We start from the raw sequence: 17,602 nt of genomic DNA on the forward strand, positions 1-17,602 counted from the left end.
TTGATTATGTCAGTGGTCCAGATTAATGCTAGTTTTGTAATATTTAGTATAGCAGTAATGTATATACATTTTATTTTCGATAGGCATATGTTACATTACATTTATTTTAGTTGAATAATTTTTTATTTTTTCTGAAAGGCAGATGAACCGTGATATATCATTGTATAAGTAGGAAATTATTATGTTTATATTCATAAACCAAAAACAATAAATATTATAACGGTTGTGTCCATTTGCTTGTATAGGTAGTATTAGTTTGTCCATTATCGGCAGTTGACGTTTTATACTTTTCATTGGTACCTATGGAGAATTTGAGGTAAGACGATTTTAATATATTATATTATATTTTACTGTTTAGTATTATAAAACATATGGGTAGGTGTTCGATATCTAATTATCTAAATCGTATTTAAAATCAATATACTCGTATATATTTTTTTTTTATTTAAAAATAACAATTCATTCTTAACCCTTCACTGCATGTAAGGGCACTGGTGCACTGCGTTGTTTCGATAGTTATAGTAATAATAATATGATTTTTATTGGTATCAATTATATAGATTAATCAAACATATACTATGATAAAGCAGTTGAGCGTGTAATTTGACCGTTAGAGTGCACCATATATTCCTTATACCTAAAATAAATTATCGTGAGGAGCATCATGTAATATGCGTTATGGGTCAATGTTTGAATGCGGGTTTTGACAAAAATAGATTCGATAGGGATTTCTGAAAAATGTCATTAGATTTCATGATATATCTATTTTATTATTATATAAAAACCAAGATAATAATCTTTTATTCAATACAGTAAAATTACGTTTATCGTTCTAATGCATTGGTGCACTTCTATGCAATAGGTACTACTAGTATTTTCTACTCCCGAATAATTCATTGGGTTTTATTATTTTATGAAAGTTGTTTTTATTATTGTTTTTTATTTATTTATATAATATTTTAAATATTAATCAAATTAAAATGAGTGACAATTTATTGAACAATGAATCAGAAATTCAACGAATTTTAAGTATACCGATTGAAAGCGACGATGAGTTTGCTGATATTGGTCTAAGTGATGATGAAAATTTCGAATTGCCCGTAAGTTACTTATTTTTATTTTCATGAGATGCTAGTATTTTATTATATTTAGGATTTGTTATTTCATAATTAGGAATTATTTGCAAATGACGACCGCATTTTAAATGAGGATGTAGACAATGCTGATAATATAATGAACTATCCCGTGTATTTTTCTGAAGATAAAATAGATAATTGTAGTACTTCAACGTCACAATCCCCTATTGTCATTCAAATTCCTACAGCTTTACAATCTTTGCCATCAGAATCAATATCACCAGCTTCGTCATTTGGAACACCTATACCAATTAGTAGAAATCGTAGATCTACAAGACAACTTTTTACATCTAAAAGTCCTACAAATACTTCTAATACTCCTACAATGAAAAACACACAAAAAATAAAAAAATTGAACCCGATTTGGAGAAAAGGAAATTTTTCACAAAATCCAGATTTTATAAAATTTTGCGGGGAAAAACCAATGTCTGACGAATTATAAAAGAAATGAAATCACCTAGAGAATTTTTTTGTTATTTTTTTGATAATGAATTATTGTCACATATTGCCGAACAATCTACGCTTTATAGTACTCAACAAAATCCTGAAAAACCAAATAAAATAACGAAAAATGACGTACAACATTTTTTGGGTATAATAACAATGATGTCAATCGTCCATTTGCCAAATACTAGGTCATATTGGTCAGAAAATACTCATAATAAAATAATACGAAATTGCATGAGCGTAAATGTTTTTGAAAATATTAGGCGGTATATACATTTTAACGATAATACTCTAGATTTACCTAGAGATAATCCAAATCGTGATAGAGTTTTCAAAGTTCGGTCACTTATTGATGCACTCAACAAAAAGTTTGGCTCTGTACCTATCGAAGAAAACCTATCATTAGACGAACAATTATGTCCAACTAAAGCTGTATCATACCTCAAACAGTATCTCCCTCTTAAACCTCATAAATGGGGGTACAAATTATTTGTATTATGTGGTGTTTCTGGTTACGGTTATAACTTTGAAATTTATACCGGAAATGAAAATAAAGAAGATGAACGAATTATACGTAATGAACCAGATTTTGGAGCTACAGGCAACGTCGTTGTTAGAATGACTAGAATGATACCGGAAAACGTACACCACAAGTTATTTTTTGATAATTACTATACATCGTTACCAGTTATGATATTTCTTGAAAAAAAAAGGCATTCACACAGTTGGAACGTTTAGACGTAATCGTTTTCCAAACGTCTGTTTGACAGATGATCGTATAATGATGAAACGAGATCGTGGATATTCAGAAGAGTGTTTCACAGTTGTAGAAGATGTCCCTATTTCAGCTGTTGCGTGGAAAGACAACAAGATAGTACACGTAACCTCAACTTTCGTAGGCGAACTCGATAAAAATGTAGTGAGTAGATTTGACAAAAAAAAAAAGACCACAATTATTATACCTAGGCCGAAAATCATTGAAGTTTACAACAAACATATGGGTAGGGTTGACCTCATGGATTCTATGATTGGGCGCTATAGAATAATAATGAGGTCTAAAAAATGGTATATGAAGATTTTTTACCATATGGTTGATATGACGATTGTAAATGCGTGGTTGTTATACAAAAAAGTTACAAATAAACCAATGAAACTAGCTCAATTTCGAGAGCAGTTAGCTGTAGAACTTTGTCAGACATTAATGGAAATTAAAAAAAAAGGCAGAAAAACAAAGGAATCGATAGAAAAACAAATGCTAGAAGAGAGTGAAAAAAGAAAAAAAAGGACACCAACAGCAACAATGCCATCAACTCAAATACGTTTAGATGGACATGTACACAGGATTCAATTTGAAAAATTTCGACGCGTATGTAAACTACCAAAATGTAAATATCAGTCATTTGCTAAGTGCACTAAATGCGATGTTTTTTTATGTTGTAACACAGAAAGAAATTGCTTTGATCTATTTCATTATACCTAATTAAAGTTTTTTATTTTTATAACCTACTATAAGAATATATAATATGTTTTTTTAATTTTTATTATTTAATTTGTGTTTAGTAAGTTATCATGTATTTATAATTTTATTCAACAACTGCCTTGTCATTAATTAATATTTTATAAATTGTAAAAATATAAGCTTGGACGCATGGAAGTGCATACCTGCATTTTTCAAAATTGAGTCAAATTGAGTACTTAGATTTAAAAACTGAATTTTTTAAATAATTTTAATGGATTCTACAGGTAATAATCAATAAAAAAACATTTTTTTTATTTCTTAAAAAAAAATCATGCAGTGAAGGGTTAACAACATAATACGAAATTATGATGATAATATAATATGTACACACTTTAACATTTAATGGTTTAAAAAAGTATGTCATTCGGTGATAGAACCTAACTAAAATAGTAAAATTAATTAATTGTATCAATGCGTAACCTTAACTTTTGTTATCCTTTCTGGCCAGCCGCCACTACTCACCTACACAAGAAGTACCACTATACACTTATACGTTTCAGATGTGTCATATAATAATATATAAGATACAGATTATAAATACATCGTATTACGCATGTATTTTTATTCGTGTAAAATAGTGTATTACCTACTACAAAATTTAAATAATGATCACATCATAATGTATTATCTGTCATTTAGACTTCAATATTTAAATGAGTAACCGAATTTTATTATTTTAACAACATTTTGAAATCAGCTGTTTATTATATACAGTTATATAATTTAATAGGATATTTTTTATCTTTAAAAATTTTTTATTTTTTAAGTTCAAAGTCTAATTTGTTTAAATATTTTTACGTTAACACGATTTAATTGTAATAAAACAAAACGTTAATAAAAAGCATTTATAAAATATCCATTAGTCACAATGGACGCAAAAACGTATCTTTTTCACCATGATTCTATAGATACTGTACTAAAATATGACGTAATCTCAATACAGTATTCTAAATTATACTGTAACTACCTTAAACTTATTTTATTATTGATTTTATAATCACCTTTGTATGATATTTATTAAACTAAAACATACAGTATTATGGAAGTATTATGTAAGCAAAACGATACTAATATGAATATTGTAATAATTAATAAGTTTAATTAATATACTATTATTCGTTGTTTTTAACTGATGTATAATGATGGATTTTAATTTTTCAGACATTTTTTTATCTTACAATTTCGTGATGACTTAGAAATAGTTAATAAAAACTGGATAATTGATGTTAATAATAATTATTATAATTATTTTTATCCTATAGTAATTAAAAATAGAAATGATTATTTTAAATTATTAAACACTATGGTTCGACCAGGATATCATAATGACAATTATAATTGGTTACCTCACTATACAATTAAAATATATGGTTCTGAAGGTAAAAAATTTTTAAACTTTCTAAACGAATTAATAAATGATAAATAATAAAAAAATTATACTAAGATATTACAGAGAAGATTCTGATTAAATTAAAAGCACTTAAATAGTACGTACCTATATAATTATATAAATATTACTTACACAAAAATAAAAAAAAATAGTATAAAAAATATTGAAGTACATAAATACTTACTGTAAATATGTTGAAAGTTTATTTGTTTATTTTTTCTATTAAATATTTAAACAGTAATGTTAGTAGTACAATAATAAGTTTAGGTAAATAACTGATACAACAATAGCAAATAAAATATATATTAGTCACTATTGTAGGATACATTATACAAGATGAGTTGATAACTTTTATATTTAATTATTTTATATAATACCTATTCTAATTAGTACAGTATTTTTTTCATAGTCAGATATTATTATTATTATTATAAATTAACAGTATTTAATGAAATGTTTTGAAAGATATTTAGAAAATAATGTCAAATATTAAGTATTATACGTATGACTTAATAATACAGCCTTTTTATTTACTTTCTACAGATGTGTTTGAAAAAGCAATGAATAAATTAACATTGATCAAATTTAAAAATGCTATTGGTGAAGCTGATCCTAAGAAACCGTGTAATGGATATGTCAACAAATACTACCCTCTATCGGCTACACCAGAAGAATTAAACTCGTAACTTTTCGAAAATAAAAATAATAAAAGTGTACCGGTATCCAGACTTTTGAAATTTCTTATGTTTCTATCATGTTTGATGAAGCAAAAACCGACTGTCAATCCACCACCATTTAATAGTAATATTACTAACACCGTTGGTATTGAAACATTTTCGATTGGTATTTTAAACAAAAAATTACAAGTTACTTCCACTCAAGGTTTAACTACAACAATGAACTGTAATTATTTAATATACAAGTATATAGACGACATTTATATATTTTAGATTGCCTTAAAAAACAGAATAATGCTCCAGAATCTGATACTATTAAAGTCAATAAACCAGCTACTTTCACTCAAAGTACCACATCTTCAAGTAATTTTAACATTATTTTTTACATTATAAATGTACAAAGTTAATTAAAATACAACATAATAAATTTTACCATGCATCAATGATATTTTTTATTGAAGTAAACAGCTTAAAAATAGTTTGAGGAGGTACTAGAAATATTATTTGAGTAAAAAATGTATTTAGTTTAACTTCAACAGTTAATGGAATTAATGGAAGTACTAAATTTGAGGGGAGGGGTATTGAATATATGTTATTTACTCACTTATTTAGATTTTTAACATAAACTCATTAAATTTATTACGATACACGGGTATTCTTATTAGTATTTCCAGTGACAAACAAAATATTCTGTAATTGTTTTCAATTTTCAATTCTCAAACGGTACCTATTTAATAAAAAATAACAAATAATTATTAACAAATATTTTGAGAACTGATGACCATCAAAGTGTAAAATCTATAAACTCTATAATTACTAGCTACTATTTTTTACAGATTTAAAAAATATCTATCATGATATACTTATTGCTTTCAAATAATAATGTATGAAAATTTCAATGTTTTATTTTTTTATTTTTGATAATTACTCCAAGTAATATTAAAATACAAATTCGTTTAGAGATTAGACTTTAGGTATTTAATTTGTATTGTTAGGTCTTCAGAATTTTTTTTAGTATGATACATAATTTACTATCCATGTTCACGTGTTTGAGTATTATTCACGAATTCTGATATTCATGTACTCGCGGATTTTTGTTTGTACTAAATATCATTTTAATTATTCATATTAAATTTAATGTGGATTTTGTATAATTATAATTTATTTTATTATTAATTTTAACTTTGAACGGTATAATGAACTAAAAGTAAACATTAAAATAAGAATTCGCTGATTTTTCTATTAGGTTTTATACATTTAATTGTTAATTTCATGTGGATGCATGAAAGCGGTGCACATAAAATAGAAAGCTCTAGATTTTATTATTTTTATCTACATAAAAGAGACGAAATTCACAAACATATCATGTAAATGTGCCAATCACCGGTATACATATTTTGTATTTATATAAAATGTATAGTCAATTAGTACCTACTCATAGTATGAATATTTTAATTTATTTTGTAAATATGAAATTATCTGTTACCTATATAGAGTATAATTTAATCCCACAGCTGAGTATATCAGTATACTTACCGTCGATAGATGTGTTTGATTCAACCAATATTCTTTGTAAGTACCATAATTAAATGTTTATAAAAAAATCTTGTAAAATAATTGTTTAAATTTATACTAGTTTTTAACTTTTAGGTTTTAGTATGTTTAAAAATATACATAATATATAATTATATAGTAGCCCATCTGCTCAATAAAAAAATAAAACAAATAAAGAAAGTAAAATTATTACAGATGAATTAGTTTTATTTAGAAAATAGTCAGTCAAAATGCTAAATACGCCTACTAAAATTCTTATACCTTGTGTAGTCGTGTGATAAAAATCTGATATTACGTTATCTATTTAAATTTTATTTTAAATGCTTTGCATAGGTATATTATTGATAATAATAAATATAAATCACAAAGAGGGAAAGTGTTAAATGCTCTGGCGTACAGTAGACGTGAGGCTCTTTTTCTATAAAAAAATGTTCTGATCATCAACTTTGATGGCGATTTATTGTAGCGAATTCTATATATCTATAGTTGGTACTTTGTAAAGGTCAAAATTGAAAATGTTTAATTATTATTATAGTTCTTAGTACTTTTTAAAATAATCAGTAAAAATAAATACATTCATGGTTTGTAATTTTTTATTTATAACAAAAAAGTCGATTTTTTTTTTTTAATCTTATGTTACGTATTTTTTTTTGTTTTTCCATAGATTAATTTTTTTATTTTTACTAGCTTTTTGAAAAACACGAGAAATTTTAAGGTATCATTTTACTAGGTACATATAATTTTCTATCTAAAACTGTCCACAGTATTGAAAAATGAACCATTTTTTCTATTATAAATATTTAGCACAACATTTTAAAATCAATTCACTACGTTTAGAATCTAAAATTAATTAAAAATATATAAGATTTAACAAATATGTTAAGATGAATAATAATTAAACTATTTGAATCATAATTGTTTAGCATAAGTATTATTCCTATAGTAGTTTTATAATTACGTAATATTATTATGTGATTATAAACAATTCATATTATTTATTACAGATAAAAATTGTTTTCTATTTTGAACAAATCATAACGGGTATTAATTTAAGAATTACAAAATCATTAGCTAATCAAGAAAAATTTACCAGTTTAATTGAAGAACAAAACCGAAAAATATTAGCAGAAAAATTTGTAAATAAGATGTCGGCAGAATTGAAGACTATTTTACTTTGAACTTTTCTTTAAGAACGTTTGACGATATACTTGAATTGGAAAAATAATTAATTGAAAAACAATATTATATAAGCTTTTAGTAAACAAAACTGTATAATATGTATAATATTTTGTTTGCAACAATACTATGCTGTTAAATAGTATTGATGCCTTGGTATAGGCTATTATTATAGCTAATTTACAATATAGTTAGATAATTAATTGACCAATTTATTAATTTAATAATAATTTTTATTTATTGCCATTTCCAGCTAATGATTACAATATAAATACTATAATAATTTATTTCATTCGAGTAAGCTAAACTTGCGCATACTATAGTATTATAATATTTTATCGTTCTTAAGTTTTATTAATTCACTTATGTCAAATATGTTACTATATTGATTATGAGGAGTATTTAATACTTATTAGGTAGTAATAATTTATTAAATCGTAGTACCCGTGTTGTAGAACCATGAACAATTAAATCTGTACCTATATAAATTATAAAATATTAATTAATTTTTAAGATTTTAGAAATAAAAAATGAATAAACGCGTCTTGATTCTTGATATAACGTTTGTATTTACTATATTTTGATATTTTGTTCAGAAAACCAAGATTTTATCATATTCTGGTACTGATTTAAGACCTGTGACAATAAATATCTTAACAAAACTATATTGTACAAGCAACGTAGCAGCCAAAATAACGCTTTCAGGTTCAAACGCTAAACGTCTTCCCACGCTGGATGTCATGTATAAAATCAAACTTCAAAATAAAATAATATACAAACTTATTATAGGTACCTATTCTTTGATATTATGCACCAATCACTTTATCTATCATAGACATTGGCATATTTTTGTAATATAAATGGTTTACACTTAGGTGTACATATTACGTCACATTAAATGTTTGATCTATGTTTCTAATAAGCAGTAATAAGCATAATATACCACCATCAAATGAGGTCACTTAAGATAGTTTTTAAATTTAATTTTAAATTACAAAATAATAAATATATTTAGGTACTAAAAATAACTATAATACTTTTTTTATTTCAAATAAATGAATAACTCTTATTATTAAAAACTCCATATTATGAAGTAAAATAAATTATGATTTTGTAACGTTATTATATTACACGTGTAAAATTTGTGTACTTGAAATAAAGAACTTGTAAACTACTTTAATTTTGTCGAAAGTTTTGTAGAGAAAATATTTAAATGTACCTTGTGACGATTGTATTGAGTTTATATCATAATTAAAATTGTATTTGTTTCTTTAGACGTTTTAATGCAAAAACTCAATTGTTACGAAGGACAGATTAAAGTAACAACTCATAGCTAGTTGAAACATGTCAAAGAAAAAAACAATGAAATTGAACATAGCAAAAATCGAACACAATAAATTTTATTCATGATAAATTTATAAAAATGTATCAAATTAATCAAACATTATAACTAATTAATGGTGGTGGTTATATTTTATAAAGTTTAAGGCAACATTTTATAAAATTATTATTTGTAGGTACTTATATTTTGAATACAAATAATGTATTAAACTTTTATAATTAATTTGGGATTTGTATAACAAAAAACACATTTTTACTGGGCGGTATTGATTTATACGTTAAAAAAAAAATAATCTAAATTAGACAAAATGTTAAATAGTAACTTTAAATACATATTTTGAGTAGTAGTTTTATCCAATTACTTATGTTTTTTATAAAGTGTATCGGTGACTTTATTATATAATTGTTCATATTTTATTCTCAGTACTTAGTGAGAAATTTTAGTTGACTAATTCAATTTTGTTGTTTATTATAGATACTTACTTATTTTTCACTTTAATTATATTATTTAAATACATTTAACATAAGATTCTTAAATGTTATTACAAATTAATTATAGTGCGAAAAACGGCGAACAAAATAGCACCTATACATAGATATGGTAATACGTATACATTATTAATTTTTCAAATGAAATATTCAAACATAGAAACTTGGTACCTAAATTATAAATCCGAATAATAGTTATGAAAATAATTAACTAAGAATATTTCAACATCAAAATTCAACATACACAATAATATACAAATTAATTTCTATTTTATATAAGCTTTAATCTACTTGGTCCTAAATTAATATTATCATAATATATAATATGTGTGTTTTAAAGAAATCCATCTATTATATTATATGTATTTATTACTACAAATCGTATCCATAAACGTCTTTCTAGCCGGTATATTTACACTAAGTGTACGCACGCACTATATGAAAATTGCTATTAACTATTTGAAGTCCTTAAAACGGTCGCTATCGAATTACAATAATTAATATTATATTATTATGTACCTATTACGCGTATTATGTGCGTACACTTTTAATACAAGGCGCAGCGTTTGTAAACGGATAAATGTATGCTGTTTTACTGATGTTAAAATACACCGTGATGTCTAATCAACGTTATATTGCTAATCAATCGTACATTATCGCCTTCTTCCGAATGAATGGGTAGTTTATTAAAAATAATATTTTGCAATAAATAGAAATAATATAGGTTAAAGCGTACATTGAAAACTAATTCAATTTAATTACAAACAAAAAATTGAGCTTGTTGGCAGTAGTCAGCAGTAAATGTGTTTTACTGTTCGTTAATGCATAAAATAAATATAAATGATACAGAACCATAAAAAATTATTTTTTATCATAACTGTTGAAATGACCATACAAGATTGTAATCAAAGATTATAGCTGTGTTTTAAATAAAATATAGATACTAAAATAAGCTCATTTATAATTAATTTTTATTTGCATAATATAACATGTAATGTTCAAAAAAAAAAAAATATTATGATTTATTAAAGCACATTTTTAGTTTGGATGTATTTTAAATATTTAGTAACTGTTATATCTGAATAACAAGTTATTTAAACCTTATATTTTAAAATTTATGTTGAGAGGATTCAATTCCAATTTTTAAATAATCACGTGCCGACATTACTCGCATTGATAAAGGCACGCGCCTAAATAGTGGCGTCAAACTGACTGCACCGAAATACCTGTGTCAATTTGTCTTAGACCCCCGACAGTGTTGGTGATGGCACCCCGGTGATGGTAAAGACTTCGGATAAGGTAGAGTAATTGAGGTATTGACACAGCACTAATACGTTTTACTTTTTGGCACCAAAAATTGTATACTATAATTTATATTGTTGGTAACGCCATTATAGTAAATAAAAAAATGTCATAAAAACGGATAAACAGTGTATTGTGTTAATGGTGTCGTGTCGATTGTTTGAGATGGACAATACGTAATCTGTATATAGTACAAAGTAAAAAGACCGGCCTTTGCTACCGACAATACATCGTGGGTATGCTGCGCGATCCCCTGCTGCGGTCACCCTTGTGCCTTATTCAGACATGGCGGGAAGTCGATCAGTCAGATCTTTATGTCCCGTAGTTGTGGTTTGAAGATTAATGGACGTATTGTTCATTTGTTATAGTTCTTTTACCACGATTTAAGATATCTGTGTATTGTTATCTTGAGTCTTTTACAATGTATTTGCTACTGTTGTTGACCGCTCCAACTGACTATCCGAGTAAAGGGATAAAACTTATTTATCATTGGTTTCATAACTTGAAAACAATTTCACCAATTTTTTGAAAAATTTTCAACACTAAGAATTTAAAAATGTTAATATAAAATTGAACTAAAATAATTAATTTAAATTTTGACGAATTCAAAAATTTAATGTTCAAACAATTTGCAAAAGATTGATACTTTTAGAAAAAGTCATATTATGCATGACGAATGCACACTATTTCTTTTTCATTAACTATTGTTACACATACTACGATCTTTTATTTACTACGCACACATTTATACGGAATGTACGCACACATATATAAAATTGCCTATACACAACTTCTTGAATGAAATGGTTGGTATATTCATTTACGCCTAATATTACGATAGCCGTGTACATCTACAATGCTGAATATTCATACAGACGATAATATGTCCATAAGATTTAATCCACTTATTTATACATGTATATTTGTTTCTTAAACAATAATCAAAGTATTTACAAAGTTAATTTAAAAATATTTACTAATAATATTAAATAATTGAATGTTATTTAAATAATTTTAATATCTATAATACGTAACCTGTATTATATATTTGTGTTTAAAACATATCTATCACAATTTACACTTGAGTAGGTATCTACTTTTGTTCCTACAATAGTTTTAAATTTAAAAATTAAACACATTCATTTTTTTTCCATAAAGATGTAATATTTAAAAAAGATTAATTTTTTGACATTTATGTATGTACAGAACTCTAAGTAAGTATTTAGGGTATTTGATTTATCGTCGCGATCAGATTTTAATCTTATTATTGAATAACTGTTTTATTTAATTGAATTTTGTGAAAATGAAAAATGTCACTTCTAAAATGTTGATACGACTACGAAACGCTTATATATTTAACTTATATACGCCGATAAATTATAAATTTAAATCATTATTTTAATAAACTGCTCCCAGAATACATAATTGCTGATTATATATATTATGGAATATATTGTACATAATATAGTAATATGGCGTCGGTCAGATATAATGTATTGGGGAGTATATTTACAAATTATGGTCGCCATTATTATTGGAAATTGAGAATAATGACAACGGTCGGTAATAAATTTAGGTATAAGTAAGTTTATTAGTACTTACTGTGTGCAATATCTTCGAACTTCGAAATGACTTTACCATTACTCGTTAACCTACATAGAACAGTATTTTATAGTTTTATTCCCTCGTGTTGGAAAATGTCATCATGTTTCCGTAAAATTGATGGTCAGAAAAATTATATTCATGTTCTAATTATTTTTGTGAATAATCCATAACAGCTTATTATATGATATACATAAGTATTACGTAATTTTTTCATCTTTTTATATTTTTATATTATTGTTAAAATTATTAAGATAAAATAAATTTTATTTAAATCGAATTAATTAAACAGTTTTTTTTTTTATAAGATACATACTTTTTTTTCATTTATAAATAAACTAAAGGTAAACCGCATATTAATTATTATTACGGAAGATCGCATATCGGGTAGTCTTATGTGTTTTATAGTATTTTTTGTCATACCTAGTTAGCTTTTTGACTATTAAGACACGTAAATAATTATTTTTAATAAAAATTATGGTTATTAAATATATATTGAATTTCGATGTAACAATTATACGTAAGTTACATCAAAATGAAAAAAAGTCAACTTGAAAATACAATTTATGCAAATTATCTTCACTGCAGTTAGATACTAGTAGAAAAAAACAGTGATTATTTACCTTGTTATTATAATACAACATAATAAATACATAAAACACCAATCAATAAACCAAAATATTAAATCGTGTTATCAAATTGATTACATGAAGCATACCTAGTTTGTTAAATAGTTATTTTATTGTTGATGTATTTTTCGTTAATTACTGACCACTGGTCACTGAGATTTATTCTATAAACCAAGGTAGACGTAGCAAATATAATGATATGTAGATGTTAAATTTTTAATACAATTTTTGAGGTGCTTACTGAACAGAGTTTTTAATTGAATTTAACCCTTCTAAAAGGAGTTTAATACTAAAATGTTTAAATTAATATGTTACATAACGATGTTTAAAAACATTTAAAAAATTTTAAATCATACCTACTAATGAATAAATTAAAGTTGTATTTAAAATGAAAAATATCATTCCTGAATTTCATAAATTTTAGATATTTTTTCAAAAATTACATTTATGAAATTTTACATTACAGCTAGTGCTGCATTACAGATAATTTCATTTTTTGTCAATTAAGTGGCTGTGGCTACCGTACGATATATAAATAATGTCGCCAAATTCACGTGATATAATACCATCGTTATATCATACGATTTTTGTGTAGGTAGGTACACCAACAATCTATGTGACAGTAAATAATATATTATAATTTGCAGCTGACATCGACTGCGTGCGAATATCTTCGTATTAAATACTGTCTCGATCAAATAAATCTCATCATTACATTATTGTTATGCAACCGGTACCGTTGAATTAGGTTACTTTGTGTAAAGTAAAAATTATTTTTGGATAATTGGTAGGTACACCATTATTTTTGTGTACAACGGTGTGTAGGCCGTTTAAATAGTATAGATTTCGATTTATTAACTATAAGGATTTTTAAAAAGTTATATTATCGTCACTTGTCTCGTGTAATTGTATAAATAACTAATAAGTATGGCCAGTTTGGGTATTATAATTTTCCTCAAAAAGTGTTTTGCGTTATATACAACATAATATAATATAACTTAGTTTGGTATCATTTTAATGATTGGTATTAATTGTACAGTTGTCGATCGAAAAAATCGAAAATTAATCCGAGTTTGAATATTTAAAATATTGTTACTAAACGATCCTTTCTCTCACGTTATCATGTCCTATGGTCTATACTATAAATTTTACATCGCATTTTCGAAGGTATTTTACACGTCGTAAATTGTTTTATTTTAATAAAAGAAAAGAACACGCGTTATTGTTAAAGTCGTAAAAAACAAATCAACGCAGCTCCATATCATACAAGTTTTTTTCATCAAAATGTATTAAATTTTTTTATTTGAATCTATAAAAACAATTTCTGGCGCGTTTTTCATAAAATACCCATTTCCACGAACGCTGAGCCGCCCAAGTCCACCCTCTCATCAACCACCACTCCCTCGCGAATCCTTGCAAAAGGCTTACGGTGGTAGGTGGGTGCACGAGAGTTCAAACACGTGCCGAGAATGACGTGCGGATATCAGCGGCTGCAAAATATATAGGTGGTCCCGGGCCGAGCCCAGATACATTATATTATGTAAAGGGAGCGAGCACTTTGCCGCCATCTCTGCAGACCTGCAGCCACCCATCCACCCCCGATCGCGTTCCCACAACAAACAACCAATACTGTTTTCGATTTCAACAAAACCATATTCGCTTGACAAACCGTCAATACCAATGTAATGACGAAAACTAATAATATTGTACAGCTATTGTTGTATGTTATACGCATTAGTCATTGCGGTTGTCGTATTACCACTACTAATTTTAAGGACGTGAGTGAAAATTTAATTTTTCAGCCAAGTCTCTTCTGTTCAGCACACGGTGGTACACAATAGCATGTTTTTTGTACCTAATAAACAATAATGTTGTTTATTATTTTTTTTTTTTTCCAAAAAGATAATGTATCCCACTGAACATGCCCGTGTATGAGGGGCACGAATTCACAATTTAAAATACGAATTCAATAAATAGTTAAAACAATTATTAAATAATTACAACACATTTATCTCTCAAGTCTAAAATATCAATATTAATAAGTACATATTTTTTTCTATTTTTTTTTTTTTTTTTTTTTTATATTAATGCGTAATATTTTGTATAAAATAGTAATTAACTATACAACTAAAATTATCAACACTCACTACAATTATTATTGTCATATAACTAATGTAATAAATAATTCAATAATCCAATAAATGTATTAAAGATATGTCTATATTTTGTTTTTGTAATAGCCAGTGTGATATATATTATTTTAAATCTTCAGTTATTTATTTTCTAATGTTAATAGATTGCAAATTTCTGAAACAATATGCACATTTCTATACATAAATATTTACAGTTTTTTATTATTTTTACAAAGTTTTATATTTTTATATACTCAATTCACAATTGATCATAATAATTGTTTCATTTATTTTTAAATACTTAAAAGTACAAATATCCGAATAAATTGTGAAAGCATTTCAAATACAGAATTTAAATTATTATTGTATATATGTTTATAATTATGTATATATAAATCCATATGAGCTACACATATTAAATCTAAATCTAAAAATGTAAAACTTTCTTCCGATACCTACCATTATGTTCTTGATAACCTTAGTATTTCTAATTTCTAGTGATTTATATTTTCGTGTATTTCTTTATTATTTAGTAAGTTTTATCCAATACATAATTAAAATGGTAGGTATTAAATATAGATGCTGTAATATAATTAACTAATCCAACTTATAAATTAACTAACAATTCCTTTTATAAAAAAGACAAATAAGCATGGATACTGTGGTGGAGTATTATATTTGAATTCAAAAATTGAATGGTATGTCATTATAAACAAAAAAACAATTCCAAGACTATTTGTCACCTTATAATAATAGTATATAGTTATTTCATATTTTCGTGCTATATTTTTTGTAATAGCTATGTCAGGTAAAGTAATTTATTTTACTATTAGTAATACAGTAGATTGAAATAATTAATGTCGAAAACTTGCATTTAAAAACATCATTGGGTATGTATAATATAATAAATATATACATATGTGATTTCGTCCAATTTTGAACTTAATTTCTATAAAAATTAAATAATGAATACATATTTTTTTAGATTATTTAGTTTCAGTATGGAATAATTATGAGGAACTTTGTATTAAATTTTTATGCCTTAACTATAAAAATTACTCATTTTATAAATTTTAAATTGTAATAAGAATATTAGCAAATGTTGGTGATTTTGAAGAATTTTGTCAAAATTTGAACTTCAAATGTTTATAACTAAATGTTGACTATGTATTTTAAATTTTTCACATATTTGCATAGACCTTAATAAGGTATAAGGTATAAGGTCTATGCATATTTGTAAAAAGAACTTATGATGTAAGGACTTTTATGAAATTTTTAAGCATTTTCTCAACTAGAATTTTTTTATCGACAATCATAAAATAAAAAACTTTCAAATGTTCACAAATAACTCAAAAAAAGTCCAAATATTTGGAAAATTTTACTATATGTGTATAGTATATTTAGTATTCTTACTATATTAGTAATTCAAACATTTACTATCGTTGATTTTTTTTTACAAAATATTAAAAATTGTTTAATAAGAAATAGTTATTTTACGGATGAATATGCAATATCGTAAACATTTGAACTTGTATTAAAATTTAAAACAAATATGCACCTATGCGCGTTTGACGAACATTGTTTACTTTTTTTTTTTTTTTGTCTAAAAGTATCAATCTTTTACCAATTGTACAAACTGTTCTAGTAATCGGAAACAAATTCCAAAAACATATTTGAATTCGTTATGACTCATAAAGTTTATTTGAAAACGACTTTCTTACAATTTTATGTTAATTTCTTTAGTATTGAACTAACTTACTTTATAAATTTTAAATTAAAATTTGAAGGGTTCGAGTGATCAATTTTAAAAAGTCGTTAAGTTGTTTTTAAGCAAACTTCATGACGAAATCAAATATTATATTTTCGGAATTTTATTCCAATTACTAGAATAGTCAGTATACAAAATATAGGTGTTTTTTGGTAGATATGACAGCCAATTGGAACCCTCTTAATAAAACATTAATTTGAATTTTCAGTAAATATTTTTTTTATACTGGTTGTACATCTATAATGAACCTTGTATTAAATTTTCAAATTTTAGATACAAAATGAAAAATGTTCATAAATATCTAACTTTAAAATAATTTAAAAATTCTCGAGATTTTATGAATTTTGTCGAAATTTATAATTGAATGTAAGTATACATTCAATGTATATTTATACAAAGTATACTTACATAAAAATACATATCATTTTAAAATCTATATA

General features: G+C 25.2%; 1 pseudogene; it reads left to right on the forward strand.

The window, feature by feature from the left end:
• Nucleotides 1-302: 302 nt before the first annotated feature.
• LOC112595741 lies at nt 303-9,296 on the forward strand (annotated as a pseudogene).
• Nucleotides 9,297-17,602: the final 8,306 nt, after the last annotated feature.

This window comes from Melanaphis sacchari, unplaced genomic scaffold (assembly GCF_002803265.2).
Source record: "Melanaphis sacchari strain LSU unplaced genomic scaffold, SCAv2.0 Contig29_pilon_pilon, whole genome shotgun sequence".
NCBI lineage: Eukaryota > Metazoa > Arthropoda > Insecta > Hemiptera > Aphididae > Melanaphis > Melanaphis sacchari.